Genomic DNA, 16,110 nt, shown 5'->3' with positions numbered 1-16,110 from the left:
TCAAATATAAAGTCCTTTCATATTTAAAGTTCTTCACAATCTGGCACCTTTCGGCCATTCCAGGATTCTTATTTTCATTCTCCTCCTCCATCCTATCATTTATCCAGCAAATATTCTGTTCCTTCAACAAACATTCAATATCCCAACTCTATTCCTTTGCACAGGCACTTCCTTATGCTTAGAATGTTCTCTCTTCCAACCTCTGAGTCCTGGAATTCCTGGTTTTTTTAGTTCAAGCTCCCCCCCCCCCACTCCAGAAGGCCTTTTCTTTTTTTTTTCTTTTTGCAAGAAGTAAGTTTCTTTATTCAATACTGGAATACAATTCCATAATTTAGTTCTCTAAGAACTGATACACTCAATGATCAACAATTTTTTTTAGGTTTTTGCAAGGCGAATGGGGTTAAGTGGCTTGCCCAAGGCCACACAGCTAGGTAATTATTAAGTGTCTGAGACCAGATTTGAACCCAAGTACTCCTGACTTCAGGGCTGGTGCTCTATCCACTGCGCCACCTAGCAGCCCCTATTGATCAACTATTTATTAAGTCATCAAGTACATCTGAATTGCTGAATTCTTTACAGTTACCTGAGATCATTTACATATTCTGTGATCCTTTACACTTAATTTTACAGAGATTTCAAACTGTATCTAGGTTATGATGAATCTTCTACCAGGATATTTATGGGGAACAAAAAAGAATAAGATTGCTTGATTTTACAAACATATATATATATATATATATATATATATATACATACACACACACACACACACACACAGAAATTCATTCAGGTTATTCAAGTTGGGGTTAACCTTTGATAAAAATTAGAAGTGCATGTTCACAGGCAATAATTTTTCTTGTATAATTCTATCTTTACAAATTTCTGGTTAATGGTGACTTTTATAATTATGAGATTATATAAGAAGCTATAGGCATTCAAGTATTTTGCATGATGTCTGATGTGATCATTAATAAAAGTTGCAGTGAAGTAGTAGTTATGATCATAACCCTCTTGCAATCTAAAAACAACTGGAATTTTCCTTTCTGCAGAGGTAGCTATAAAGTTGTCAATAAGTAATTGCCTATCTTTAAGAAACTCATCATCTTTGCCTTGATCAATTAATATGTTCAACTGAGAAGCTGGATAAGACTTCACAAAATGAGTGGCATCATATGCCTCCCACTAACTTTGATCTGATCCTAAATATCCACTGAAGGCTTTTTTCCCTCAAGGATAGAGCATTGGATTGCAGATTGAAGAGAATGCTGACACAGATTTGTATTTTCCTGGATTTTTCAAAGCACAAATGAGAGCTCCATGGCTTCCCATAGAATGGCCAAAAATTGATATCTTCTTTAATCAGCAGGAAAATTGGCATTTATCAGCTTGGGCAGCTCATCTATTATATAAGAATACATTCCATAGTTGATTTTCCAAGGTTCTTCAGTGGCATTCACATAAAACGCAGCTCCAGTACCAAAGTCCCAGCTGTCATCTTCTCCTTTAATATTGCAGCCACGTGGACTTGTATCTGGTACAATGACAATTAAGCCATATTCTGCTGCAGCTTGATGATAACCAGCTTTGGGGATAAAATTTTGTTCTGTGCAAGTTAAGCCAGATAGCCAGTAAAGTACTGGACATTTTTCAGTTTCTGCATTTGGTGGTAAGTAGATTCCAAATCTCATTTTGCATTTTAGTTCCATGCTGTCATGCTCATATACTTTCTGAAATCCCTCAAAGCACTTGTTGCTTGAAATTTGTTTCAAGGCCATAGATTCTTTTCTATTCAATTGCTACTATTTTCCTACTCACTGATAGAAGGCAACTGTCAGAAGATGTATGATCCTGCATCGGCGTAGGCAACGGTAGAGATGGAAGGGAGCCCAGAAGGCCTTTTCTGTCCCCACCACATCCAAGAGGCATTTCCAACTCCACCCCCCACCTCAAGGTGCTATCAACATCTTATCTAAATTTATAAGCAAGGACTATTTGAGGGGATTTTTTTTTGTATTCCCAGACCTTGGGCATGGTTTCAGGATATAGAAAGGGCTTAATAAATGGTTATCATATTGAACATTAATAAAAAGTAGAAGTGATAAAAAAACACAGAGAGCAGTCATCATAAAATACCTTCATTTGAATTGAAAAGAATTTTTTTAAAAACTCTTCTTGAGTAATTCTTTTGATCTGATAATTTTGTGTAAATGTTTTCCCTTGCATATCTATATATTTTTACTTCAAAGAGATCTAATATGAATAGAATATTATCTGAAAACAATAGGTACAGTTAAATCTTTTAGGTGCCAATAACAATTGTGTATAGATATTTAGTGTTATAAGATTTGCAAAGTGTTTTAAATAAAATAATATATCATTTGATTTTTGTTACAACCTTGTGAGGTTGAGACTTTTATTATTAGTTTTTTTAATATATATAGGAGGAAATTGAAGTCTAAGTAACTCTCCCATGGTCACTGTCTGAAGAAGACTCTAAACCCAGATCATTACAACTCCAAGCCTGGCACTCTACCTAAAAAAGATAAACAGTAATAAAATGGTAATCAAGCTTACATGAGAGAGTCAGTCTTATGCCCTAAGGGGGATTTCCAGACCACTTCTTGAGGATCATGCTTGCTCCCCTAGCAAAGTATCTGGTTCCATTCTCTCCCCAATTCCACAATCTTCAGGTCCTCTACAACAATCCTTCAGCAAAAGAAAGCTAAATGCACCTTTTCATGGGCCTAGAGATGGAATCATCTTCCCACCTGTAAAAACTTTTCATTCACTAGAAAGTCTATGGGTCTGGGAAAATGTTAAAAGTTCTGTCCTCAGCTTTCACTTCCTATTATAATTAGATCCATTTTGAAAGCAAATTGAAGATGGCAGTGATGGTAGCCTGGTTCCATTGACAACTGACACTTCAAAGGTTGCTTATTCCTTTCAAATTCTTAGTCATAAAAGCATCATTGTCTTCCCTCTGAAATTTTAACTGTCAGGGTCACTGTTGGATATTCAATATAGGATTGAAACAAGTACAGTCCTTGGACGGACAAAGGCAGATGTCAAAGCATCTCACTGGTTGCTAACCTCCATTTATTCATCTGAAATCACTGAAAAGGGTCTTGTAGCATAAAAATTCCACTTTTACCTAGCTCTGAAAGACAAAAAGACAGATGAACAGAAGAGACAGATAGAGAGACAAACACAGAGGGGTGTAGAGGGGAGAGAGAGAGACAGAAAAGAGAAAGAGACACAAAAAGAAAGAGAAACAGAGGAGGGAGAGAGACAGAGAGAGAGAGAGAGAGAGAGAGAGAGAGAGAGAGAGAGAGAGAGAGAGGAGAGGAGAGGAGAAAAGGGAGACAGAAACAAAGAAATGGAGAAAGAGAGAGATACAGTGAAAAAGAGAAAAAGACAGAAAAATGAGGAAAGAGATAATAAGAGAGGGAGAAAGAAAGAGAAAGGAAGAGGGAGAGAGAGAGACAATGACAGAGATACAGAAAGACAGAGAGAGACAGAGGCATAAGCAGAGAGAGAGACAGAAACAGAGAGTATGAGGAAGAGTTTGAGAGAGGTAGGGATTTGGGAGAGAGATGGAGAGAAAGACACAGAGAGGAGAGGAGAGGAGAGGAAAGGGGAGGAGAAGAGAGGAGAGGGGAGGGGAGGAGAGAGGATAATCATTTTGTGAACAAGCACCTACTACCTGACAAGCTCTGTGCTAAGAATAAAAAGAAAGAAAAATATAGCCCTTGCTTTCAAGGAACTCACATTCTAATGGGAAAAACAACATGTAACCAACTACATACATAAACAAGATATACAGAGAATACATTGGAGATAATCCACAGAGAGAAGGCACAAGCATTGAGGGAAGATTAGGAAAGGCTTCCTGTGTAGAGAGTGAACTATTAGCTGATACTGGAAGGAAGCCAGGAGGTGAAAATGAGAGGGACAGTCCAGGAAAAGGAACAGAGAGGAAAGATGGAGTGACTTAATAAAGGGGTCAACGAATTGTAGTGCACATAGTATAAAAATATGAGAAAGGTGGGAGAGAAGCACATTCTGAAAGGTTTTAATGGTCAATGAAAGATTTTTCTATTTTACCCTAGAGATCATAGGGAGGTAGCAGATTTTATTGAATGAGAGGAGAGTGAAAGGGTCAAACCTTCACTTGGATGGATTGGAGCCAGGAAAGATTTAAAGTAGGATATTACAATACTCTAGGCTTGAGGCCTTAAGGGCCTACACAAGGGTGATGGCTGTGTCAGGGGATAGAGGGGAGTGTATACAAAAGATGTTACAAAGGTAGAATCAACAGACCTTGGTAACTGAGTTGGGGGGAGGTGGAAGGTAGAATGAGAGAGTAAGAAATCAAAACTGTTACCCAAGTTGTGAGTCTGAGTGACTGGGAAAATTATGGTACCCTCAATAGAAAAAAGGAAGTTGGGGAGAAGGAAGCACTTAGGTGGCAAGACAATGATTTCAGTTAGGGATATATTAATTTTAATATGTCTATATGATATCTGTTTCAAGATGACCCATCAGGATTTGGAGTTTCAAGACTGCAGCTCAACAGAGAAATTAGGGCAGGATAAGTACATCTACAAATCAGGAGCATAATGATGATCACTGAAACCATGGGAGCTGATAAAATCACCAGGTGAAATGGTATAAAGGGAGGAGAGAAAAGAACCCAGGACAGAGCCCTGGGGGATACAGCCAGTTAGCAGGCTGTCACTTGATCGAATACCCAGCAAAGAATCACTGAACATGATTAGCCAACCTACAGACCAGGGAAGAGAAGTGTCCTACAAACCTAGTGAGAAGGAAGTATCAAAGAGCATGATCAGTAATAATGATAATGATAATAAACATATCTGTAGTATGTCGAGGTTTGAAAAGTACTTTGCAAACAACTCATTTGAACCTTACAACCACTATATAATTTACTTAGCATAGCTATTATTATCACGCTTAATTTAAAGATATGAAAATTATGTTTTAGAGAATTTAAGTGGTTCCCCCATGGTCACACAATGAGTAAAGCAGAACTTCAATCTAAATCTTGTGACTGCAATTCCAGTTGTGTTTCCACAGTGCCAGTTCACTGGTGGCAGGGTGGCTGATTTTGGAAAGAATAAAACCCCAAATCTGAAATAGCTTTAGAATGAAAACTATGAAGTCATTTGATACAAGAGACTGAGTCAGAAAGAAGGATGTAACTCTCTCCTGTCCAGTCACCGGGAAGGTTTAGATTCTATAGGATTTAGTCCAGAGTCGAACGCATAAACAAAGGGGGGTACAACAGGTGCTTAATTCCTGGATTCCCCTCTGCCTCTCCCTGACCCTCCTCCATCTATGTCTCTTTCCTAGAAAAAGGAGGCTGAGTCGCCGCCCTTCCCCGATCAACCCCTTTCTCCTCTGCTCTGGGGGCTGTGCTCTGTCCAAGTCCTGTCCAAGCCCTTAGGCTGATGGTTCTCAGATGATGCTGGAGCTTTGTGCTCTTCCTCTTGGGGAGCCCGAGACACCTTTTCTCAAAGTTTCTCCTTCCCACTCTGGGCCTCCCTCTCACAGTTTCCACATAGAGGTCCACCCTCAACCACCCCAAATGGAGCTTAAATGCTGCCCCCCCACCCCCAGCGGCAGCAGGCTGCCCTCAGGACCCTGGGCCCCTGGGCAGACAAGGGCCTCTTCCCTTCGCCAGGTTTGGTGATGGGGCTGAAAGAAATGACTGGTGGAGGGGTCCTGGTTGTTCTCAGCCTGATGTCACAGAACCCCCTTCTTTCTTCTCTCCACTCTGCTCTGGAAGGAGACAAGCCCCGCCCTGTAGTGACGTCACAGAACCGCCCCCTCCCACCCTTTATTGAGTGTAAGTCTTCTTTGTCTCTTGCCAGAGGATGTGCGGGTGTGGGGAGCAGCTGGAGGTCTGGGGCGCCCTCTCCACTTTCCTTGACCTCCCCCTCCACACTTCCCCTTTTTTGCCCCCATTCCCCTCCCGTTTTCCTGACTGAACGATCCTGCAAGTGCCAAAGGGACGGTGAGAGAGGTAAGTATCCCCTTCTTTGGTCCTGCCTTAGCCCCTCTCTTTCTTATCTTCCCTTTCTTCCCTTCCCCCACCCCCAAGCTTTTCATGGAGACGACCCCGCCTCCCTAATTGTTTTTTCTTTGTGCACAGGAGGATGTGTGTAAGGGTGTGTGGAAAGTATTAATATTTTTTGTTTGTGTATGTGTTGTGAATATAGGTCCGATCATCCGTGTGTGCGTGTGTCTGTGTGTGTGTGTGTGGTGTGTGTGTTTGTGTGTGTGTGTGTTGGGGTGAATCTGGGTGTGGCTGATCCTGCTGGGTTGCTGATGTCCGAGATTTCCTGCCTGTCCAGGTCGTTGTCTGGGGGTCTGGGACTTGGGGTATGAGAAGTTGGGGTGGGGTGGGGTGTAGAGACGCGCAGGGACCACCTTTTGGGGACACTCCTTACCTCTCTCCTCAAATATGTATTTCCATCATCACATCTTTGACTTGGTGTTTGGGCTGGGGAAAGAGAAGACAGCTTGGGAACTTTTCCCCACCCATTCTCCATAGTATCTCTTTTGTTTAAAGGGGCGTTTCCATGGACCTTATTGTGGGTATAACCTGAGGATCACTCTGATTTACAAACTGAAAGATCTGTGTCGATTTCATGGGAGCTTCTTTCATTTTGAGGGATTTGGATCATTTTGTTATAGAGCTATTGATAGCTTGCATTTCTTCCTTTGAAAGCTTCCTGTTCCTTTGACCCATTGCAGAATGACTCAATCTTGGAAAATGGAAGCAATTCCTTCTATATCTCCCTTATGCAATAGCCCTTAGAAACATTTAGTGCAGAGATGTTTTCCCTCACTTAACTGTTTTACCTTTCTTATTTTAATTGCATTTGATTGCTTTATGAAAAAATATTTCAACTTTACAGAATTAGAATTATCTATTTTATTTTTGTTTCTCATGTATATTTTTTCTGTCATAACCTCTTCCCTATCCAATTTATTTTCTGTAAATCTCACTTATATATTTGTTCTTCCACTATCCATAGATGAAATTTCTTCCCTGTCCCTTATGTTTACTCTTGATTCTCCCTTTAAATCTAAATTGGCTAAGACAGAAAATAAAGAGCATCTTTTTCTCTTTTGGCTAGAAACCCTGAGGGTCTTCCCCTCCCATATTGATTACTTTTTGACTAGCTAGGTAAAAAAGATGATTTTTTTTCTTTCTTAGATTTAATCTCTGAATGAGGATTGATTCAAGAAAACTGAAACTGTTTATGGATTTTAGCCTATAATGACCAAGGTTTCCCACTAAAATAAGTGATTACAAAGAATGAATCCTGGCATTTTTAACTGGCTTGGTTATTATATTCAGTACCACCATTATGTAAATATGGTGAATACCTTTCGATCCATACATTGACAATGATGAGGATGCTGACAGTCTTCCTGTAGATATTTTGTGTAACAGAAATCATCAAGCAACCCGCTTCTACAAATAATAGCCTTATAGATCCAGTGTTTTTGTGAGAGCCATAGGTTTTCTTATATACCTTCTAGGTATAGTTTTAGGAATAGTTTATATTTTATAAAAATTGATGTAAAATATTCCATATTTTAAAGAGAATTTTATTATAACACTTGCCAGGAGGTTTATCCCATTCAGCAAGAAAAAACATTCAAAATGCTATCTTGCTACAATAATCACAAATTATTGAATCTGAATCAGAAAACAAAATGAATCCATTTCATTTTAAAATCCAGTCTACTTTTTCACTATGTTCCATCTAAGGCTGGATTTTTTTTTCTTGCCATAATTACTAAAAAATGCTCGAGTAACCAGAAGGGGTTGGGAGACCCCACCACTGCTGCCCTCACTACCTCACTACCTCCCCTCCCCCATCGCTCCCCATGGTCTTTCCTTCTTTCTTGATGTTTCTCTCAGCTTGTTCTCTTCCCTCCTCAGCTCTTGACTGGCCTCTGGCCCCGCCCTTTTCTACCCAACCTCGGGTCCTGTTAAGGTCTGTGTCCATCGGAGCCGATGTGAGAAGAGAGATCCCGGCCCCCCAAACCCTCCCCACTGCCTGGGATAATCCGAGTGTTTGGCCGGACCCTTCTGCCCACTGAGAGAGTGCCGAGTCGCGCGGAAAGAAGCACGCACCATGGCGCTGAAACGTATCAATAAGGAACTTAGCGGGTTGGCCCGTGACCCTCCAGCACAGTGTTCTGCAGGTCCAGTTGGGGATGACATGTTTCACTGGCAAGCCACCATTATGGGACCTAATGACAGCCCATATCAAGGAGGGGTATTCTTTTTGACAATTCATTTCCCTACAGACTACCCATTCAAACCACCCAAGGTGGCATTTACAACAAGAATTTACCATCCCAACATTAACAGTAATGGCAGCATTTGCCTCGATATTCTCAGATCGGAGTGGTCTCCTGCTTTAACTATTTCTAGAGTTCTTTTATCCATCTGTTCATTGCTATGTGATCCAAACCCAGATGACCCCTTAGTGCCAGAGATCGCACGCATCTATAAAACAGACAGAGACAAGTACAACAGGATATGTCGAGAGTGGACTCAAAAGTATGCCATGTGATGGTACTTAAAGTCAGAATAACCTGCATTGTAGCTGGAATAAACTTTAAAGTACTGCACCTTTTTTGATTTTCTTATCCGGCTGCTCCCCTATTAAACCTCATATTTTTTAAATGCTTTTTTTTTAATTTACCTCCTTCCATTCATGCACATGCTCATCTAAAAAGACTTAAGTTCTTCCAGTTTTGGACAATAACTGCTTTTAGAAACTGTAAATTAGTTACAAGAGAACAATTTTCCAAGATTATGAATTAAAAAAAAATGGAGCATGTGTGTTATATGGCCTGTGTCTTCCCTCTAACTCAGTTATGAGACTAAAAGCATTCCTCACTGCTCTAACAGATGCTTGAAGATACCATCTAAGGGGAGGGAGATGGATGCAAAATTTTCATATCAAAGGAGGACACAGCATCCATTGCTAGAGTCTTGAGGTTTCATGATATACTTTATGCTCATAACTGATGAAGTTGGAGAATAGGTTCTGAATTGATAGCATCAGCAGAACAGAGAACATGATGTTTTTTATTCTTGTCAATTAAAGCAGTGGCCTGTTCTTGTTCTACAGGGAATGGAAATTGAAATTTAATCACCCCTTGTATTTCAAAATAGAGTATTGAACTTTTTTGTAATTTTCATATAAATTTTGTTAGGATGCTTGGAGCTATTAGTTAATCTATCATCCAATATACTGCTTAATATAGCACTGAAAACATGATGTCAGTTGTCAATGGATGTGATCAACTAATAACTGCTAGTAATTGATTTATTTTAATTCATTAAAGTTGCATAAATCAAAAAAATGCTCATAAGAACATGCTAAAGCCAAGAATAAATTTCAGAAAACTTGTAATGTGCACCCAAGAATCCCAACGGGTTCTTAGATAATTTAATTATCTTAATGAAACTGTTTAACTTAAAACATCCAGAGTTGGCCCAAGGATGTGTTTCATATCAGAAAACCACAAATTATGGTATCAAAAAATGACAGAAAGCACTTCTGCTTTCTGACTTTAAAAAAAGAAATCAAATAGTCCCATGCCAGACTTGCAACAAAAAAATAATTAACTTCATTAAATCCATACACACTCCCCTCCCCCAAATGACTGGAATTAAGAAACAAGCCTTGATAAGAGCCCTCTGTGAATCCCATGATATTTATACTCATAATTCTCAGTCTTCAATGTTGTTAGACAGTTTTAAAAATCTGAGAAAACAGTCCCTGATTGCATCCAATGAAGGTTTACATTAAGCAAATGTTTACATAAGATATTGGCTGTTCTATTGCTCTAGCAGCACCACCACAAAGCAAAATTATAAACATTTTCAAAAACAAGAGATTAAGATTGTCTGATGAAGGCCTTCTAAACAATGTAGGAACACGAGAGAGTCCAATACTCTTTAAGATAATCAAAAGTAAAAAAATGAAACCCCTGTATAGGGAACCATTCCTACAACAGTAGCCATCAGTCCTGTAAAATTCACAAAACAACTTTCCTTTGAATCATTTGTTTTGAATGCATGAACAGTTCCTGTGTACATATGTTCTCCCTTCCTTTCCAGGTGAACTCTAACCATTACAAGTGTGTAAGTATAGGTGAGTGCTGTCCTATCTGCCATGGAACCAGCCATTATCTGGTATCAATATCCAGAAATTTAAAGTTTGCGGTAATTCATTTGTCTAATATCAATGGACATAAACTAATAGCACCATATGGAGAGATTCTTTTTTTGTTTGTTTTTTTTTCAAGGCAATGGGGTTAAGTGACTTGTCCAAGGTCACACAGCTAAGTTAGTAATATGTATCTGAGGCCACATTTGAACTCAGGTCCTCCTGTGCCACCTAGCTTCCCCCATATGGAAGGATAGTTACCATCATTATTCCATTTCCTGCATACATACCAATAAAACCTTTATTTCTGGAGATAGCACACAATGTAGAAAACAAAAATATGTGTAATGTTGACTATGTGCCTATAATAATATTTTCTCCCCATCCAATTTTGCTAGAGTGGTTTTGACACACCATTCTGTCATAGATCCTACCAGAAGGGAGCACAGTCAGTAGAAGCCCCTGCAAGCTGACATTATTTGTGTTTGGGCTGGAGTTCCTGTGTCCTGCTCCTCTAGTTCCAGGGGCTACCAGTTTTTCAGTGCCACCATCTCTATCATGGGGTTTCCTGTACTAGGGTGTGGGGGGTGCAATAAAAGACCTCCAGTTTCTAGTTCATGACAGAAGATGGCAAGTTCAGACCAACAATATACCCTATAAGTCAGTCCCAGATAGGGCAGTGCCCACGCTACAACAGCTAGGTGGCACAGTGGATGGAGCACTGGACTTGAATCTAGTTTCAGACACTTACTATTTACTAACTATGTGATCTTGGGCAAGTCACTTAACTCTAACTGCCTCACATCCAGGGCTGTCTGCAGGCATTCTGATTCATAGCTGGTCTCTGAACCCAGATGGTTCTGCAGGAGAAAATGAGACTGGTGATTTAGTGCAGCACCCCCTCACTCAAATCCAAATCATGTTCTTGTCATGGCATCACCTCCCTGACTTCATAGTCTTCTTTGAAAATAAAGGACAAACATTATTAGTGCCCATATAAATCATGTCTTACTCCATGGTAGTAGTGCTCCATGACATTCGTTTTCCACACCTTCCTTAACCATTGGACAGTACATTAGCATCTACTTTGTTTCCAATTCATAGCTGTCCCAAAAAGTATTGTAACAAATATGTTAGAGAATATGGGCCTTTTTTCTATTGATGGCTTCCTTGAGGTGTAATGGAGTCTTTGTTTTAATAATTTAGAAATTATGTTACTTTCTTTGCATAATTCCAAATTATTTCCCAAAATTGATTTGTCACTTCATACTTCTATTGATAACACATTAGTTTGTGTCTATTCCCACACCTTGTTTATGTAGCAAAACCATATTTGTGCCATAAAAGTAGTATGATATGGCTCTTTCTGAACCTGTTCTTTTCAAATAGTTTAAATATTCTGGGATGAAATATTTTTAAATGTTTGATAGAATTCACATTCAAATCCATCATATCCTAGGGATTTTTTGTCATGAAACTCATTTGTTCCTTACTCAATTTTATTTTTTTAAAGAGAGTTATTTAAGTCCTCTATGTCATCTTCTGTTAACAAGGGAACTTTTATTTTTGGTAAGTATGACTTTATCCATCTTTTCTGGCATTTGCCTGAGCAAAAGAACTTTTATTCATTGCTTTGATTTTATTGTCATGGGTTATTTATTCTCTCTCATTTCTGAGACTGGTAATTTGGTTTTCTTTTTTTGTTAATCAAATTAGCCTACTCTTTACATATTTTGTCAATATTTTTGTAAAAGCAACACATACTTTTGTTAATTTGATTTTAATTTTTTTTCTTAATCTTGTCCTTTATTTCCAGATTTCCATTTTGATGTTTATTTGGAGATATTTTATTTGTTCTTTGTCTATTTTTAAAAATTTTATACTCAAATCCTTGATCTGCTCTTTCTATGTTTTATTGATGTAAACATTTAAAGATAGAAAATTTCCCTAAGTATTACTTTGGATTCATCCCACAAATTTTAGTAATCTATATTTCCACAACTCAGTACTTCATATTGCAGAGGGATTTGTGAAAGATCTGTAAATTCTGCATTTACTATTTCTGTTTTTCTCGATTTGGTTATGAAGTTTTTATACCCTAATTGAGGTTCATTTTGACATGTTCAGCTGAGAAAAACATTATATTCCTTTCTATTTCCATTAAATTTTCTCCAGTGGTCTGCCATTTCTAACTTAACTTCTTAGATTTATCTAATTTTGAGAAAGCTGGGGGTCACCCAATAGTATATCTTCACTTTAACTTCTGTTGGCTATAACATTTTGTAACTCATTTATCTTTTCCTTTAAGAAATTAGATGGGGTAAACTAGGTTGCACAGTGGATAGAGCTCTGGTCCTGGAATCAGAAGGACCTGAGTTAAAATCTAACCTCAGACACTTAATAATTGTGTAGCTGTGTGACCTTGGGCAAGTCACTTAACCCCATTGCCTTAGATAAATAAAAATTCAAAAAAAATTAAAAAAAAAGAAATTAGATGCTTTATCATTTGATGCATATTTGTTTAGTATTCATATTACATTATCATCTATCTTTTACGATGATATAGTTTGCCTTCTTATCTCTTTGCATTAGGTTTGTTTCAGTTTTTTCTTTGTTTGAGATAATGATTGCCACTTTTGTATTTTTTACTTCACTTAAAGTCTAAAAGTCAGGGGAGGGACAGGGAGGGAAAAAAAGGAACTGTCTGACACTTCATGCTTTTCGACACCGATTGTATTCAGAGCTAGTTCTGGGAGTTTGGAAGTTTTTGGTAGTTCCCAACTGATGTGATTTGGAGAGAATTTTGATCATTGCATCCCTGGTCTGTATTCTGCTCCTTGGGACTGTAAATGATACTGCTCCTCAGGATTCCTGCTCCATTGGGGTCATAAATGATCCTCTTACTTGGAAAGCTTGATCCCTTGTGACCAGAAATGATACTGCTCTTCAGGGTTCCTACTTACTTTTGCCAAAAAGCACTCCTCTCTGCTCTTGAACTTTGACCCAGAAGTCTGTATAGATAAGGGAGTATCCAAAAACCTTCCATTCTTTTGTGTAGTGTTGGCACAAGAGTCCCCCTAATTTCTTTCTAACTAGCTAGTAAAACTCCTTAATGTTTCTTGCTTGAGAGCTCCCAAAGTAGAAATTATTTCTGTGTACTATAAGTAATTATATGAATAAGGAATTAATTCTCAGGTAGAGGGTCCAAGTAAATGAATAATGATTTAAGAGAATGATTGACAGATTTCTCTTAAGTCAGGTCAACTAATGACTCAGTAATTAGTGACAAGGTAGTAATTTACAGAGTTTATTTTTATAAGAGGAAAGAGAAATAAAAATATATCATCAATCTTAGGAAACGTGTTTTGAATGTAATTCAATTAGATAAGGCAGATCACCTGACTGATTTGCTTCTCCCAGGCTTTCTTAACCCAAATTTATACTGAAGGTACCATTTAGCTATCAAAATAAGATTACCCCCAAAATTCTTGTGCCACTATTGAAGCATTTTGTAACCAGAAAGCCTCTTTTCAATGGGTCTGCAGTTATACTATACAACTGTGTTTCATAGTAGTAATTCACCTTTCATGTCCCATCCTTCAGTTGCAAAAAGGGAAACCCAACTATTGAAGATTATAATACTCAGCTTATATTTAACCTCTAAGGGAGCTTATTCACTAATTCTAAATAACTTTATTTTTTGTCAAATCCTCTTTCTCTAGCTGCCAGAAAGGACAACTCAGCCTTTAAAATATCCTTTTAATACTGTAATTGTTTTATTTTATAATTATAAATACACTGTGCTCTAAATTATTATCAACTAATTGCAAAAGTCTTATTCATCTATCTATTTACTTTATCTTTCTAGTCTTTTTAATTTTTTTTTAATTTAAGGCAATGGGCTTAAGTGACTTGCCCAAGGTCACACAGCTAGGTAATATTGAGTGTCTGAGACTGGATTTGAACTCAGGTATTCCCGACTCCAAGGCTGGAGTGCTATCCACCACAACACCTAGCTGCCCTAAGTGATCTAGTCTTAAGAGAATAGGTTTGTTAGTTTGACTTAGGTATCAGGGCTAGTTTTTCCTAAAGAAGGAAGCTTAATGCTACCATCAAATTAAATAAATCAGTCTGTAGATTCATAAGGGTTTATTTTATAAGCCAACTAAAGTAGTTAATGTTAATATCAAAGTTGTTAAAGTTGTCAATGATTTCCACTAGTTTTACAATTGATTCTTTAGTATTTCCTACATACATCATCACAGAGTCCTAGCTTTTTTCATTATTGCCTATTCTAATCCCTTTCATTTCTTTTCCTTCTCTTATTGATGTCTGTATTTTTTATTTTTGATTGCCTACAGTATTTTCTATTTGATTTGAAAATTCTGAAATTCACTATAATATTGCTGGGAGTTTCATTTTGGTATCTTTCAAGAGTGTTCAGTGGATTCTTTTAATGTCTCTTTTACTCTTTGGTTCTAAGATATCAGGGCAGCTTTCTGTGATAATTCCTTGAAAGAGAGTGTCCAGGTTTTCAAGTAGTCCCCGCAATTCTGAAATTATCTCTCATGGTTCCATATTTTGTATGTCAGTTGTATTTTTTCAGTGAAGTATTTCATATAAATATTCTTTTTTTAGTTCTTTTGATTTTATTTAATTTATTCTTTCAGTCTCAGAGTCATTAATTTAGCTTGTATTTATTCATTCTAATTTTTAAGGAATTATTTTCTTCAGTTAGCTTTGTATTTTTTTATTTAACTATTTCTACTTCTTAAGGAGTTGTTTTCTTCAGGTGATTTTTATACTTCTTTCTCCTCTTTTTTTTCCTTCTTTAACAAGGAGGTGGCTCTGTTTTCATGAATCTCTTCTATGGCTCTCATTTCTTTGGTATCTCTTTTATGATTTTTGAAATCCTTTCTTTCTCTTTCAGGAGTATTTTTGGGCCTGAGACCAAATCATATTTCTCTTTCAATTTTTGCATGTAACTAGCTATTCTGACATTGTTGTCTTCTTCTGAATTTGTGATTTCATGTTTCTTGTGTCCACAGAAGCTTTCCAAGGCCAGTGGTTTTTTTTTTATGATTTCCCAACCTTTGTTGTGACTTTAAAAGTTGAGAATGGTTTTGGAGTAGAGGGGCACTATATCAATTTTCTTGCACAGAGTGTGAGATGTCTCATCCAGGTTTATTGCTTCAGGGTCTCAATGGGGTTAATCACTTCCCTGCTATGCCTGAACTTCCAGGCATCCCAGGTTTTTATCACTAGCTTGATGATTCATTAGTCCCTACTTGGAACATGAGGTATTTCATGAAACCATTCCAAACTTATGGTCATTCCATAGAAACTTAAGATATATAAAGTGAAACACATCCCATTTGCTCAGTGTTTATTGGATGAATGAATTTTATACATGTGAATAGAAGTAACAACTACTTGAAGTCAACATTGCAGATATTCCAGGAGTGTATCTGTGTTGTGTGTGTGTGTATGCATTAGGGTCAGGGAAGGTAGAAGCTAAAGCCTCATAGTTTATGAGGGCCCTATAAAGAGTTCTTTCTGCCTTATAAGTTGAATTGTAGTGCTGTCTCCTGGGCAGAGATTCAGAAAGAAATGAGTTAAGATCCTGTCTTTGATGTAACTTTCAAGACCCTGGGCAAGTCCCTTATCCTCTCTCCACCCTTTGGTGCCAGGCTGGGTGAATTAAGTTCAATGCTGAGAAGAATTTCCTTAGGCTTTCCTGTCTCCATTTCAGAGGGAACAAGCTTGAAAGTACACAGACCATCTGAGTGATGTCACTCACTATGATATACCAAGGCTTTCAAATTCCAAAGTAATAAGCAGACTGTACATACACACACGCATATGTGTATGGTAATTTATT

The 16,110-nt window shown here is 37.8% G+C and overlaps 3 pseudogenes; 2 read left to right on the top strand and 1 right to left on the bottom strand.

The window, feature by feature from the left end:
* LOC141498750 (trinucleotide repeat-containing gene 18 protein-like) overlaps positions 1-16,110 on the top strand; it is a 98,742-nt pseudogene that overhangs the window by 56,180 nt on the left and 26,452 nt on the right.
* LOC141503223 (S-formylglutathione hydrolase pseudogene) lies at positions 838-1,775 on the bottom strand (annotated as a pseudogene).
* LOC141497552 (ubiquitin-conjugating enzyme E2 D3 pseudogene) lies at positions 5,893-11,847 on the top strand (annotated as a pseudogene).

Source organism: Macrotis lagotis, chromosome X, assembly GCF_037893015.1.
Source record: "Macrotis lagotis isolate mMagLag1 chromosome X, bilby.v1.9.chrom.fasta, whole genome shotgun sequence".
Classification (NCBI taxonomy): domain Eukaryota; kingdom Metazoa; phylum Chordata; class Mammalia; order Peramelemorphia; family Peramelidae; genus Macrotis; species Macrotis lagotis.
The sequence above is the reverse complement of the archived record's forward strand: the minus strand, read 5'-3'. Positions and strand labels throughout refer to the sequence as shown.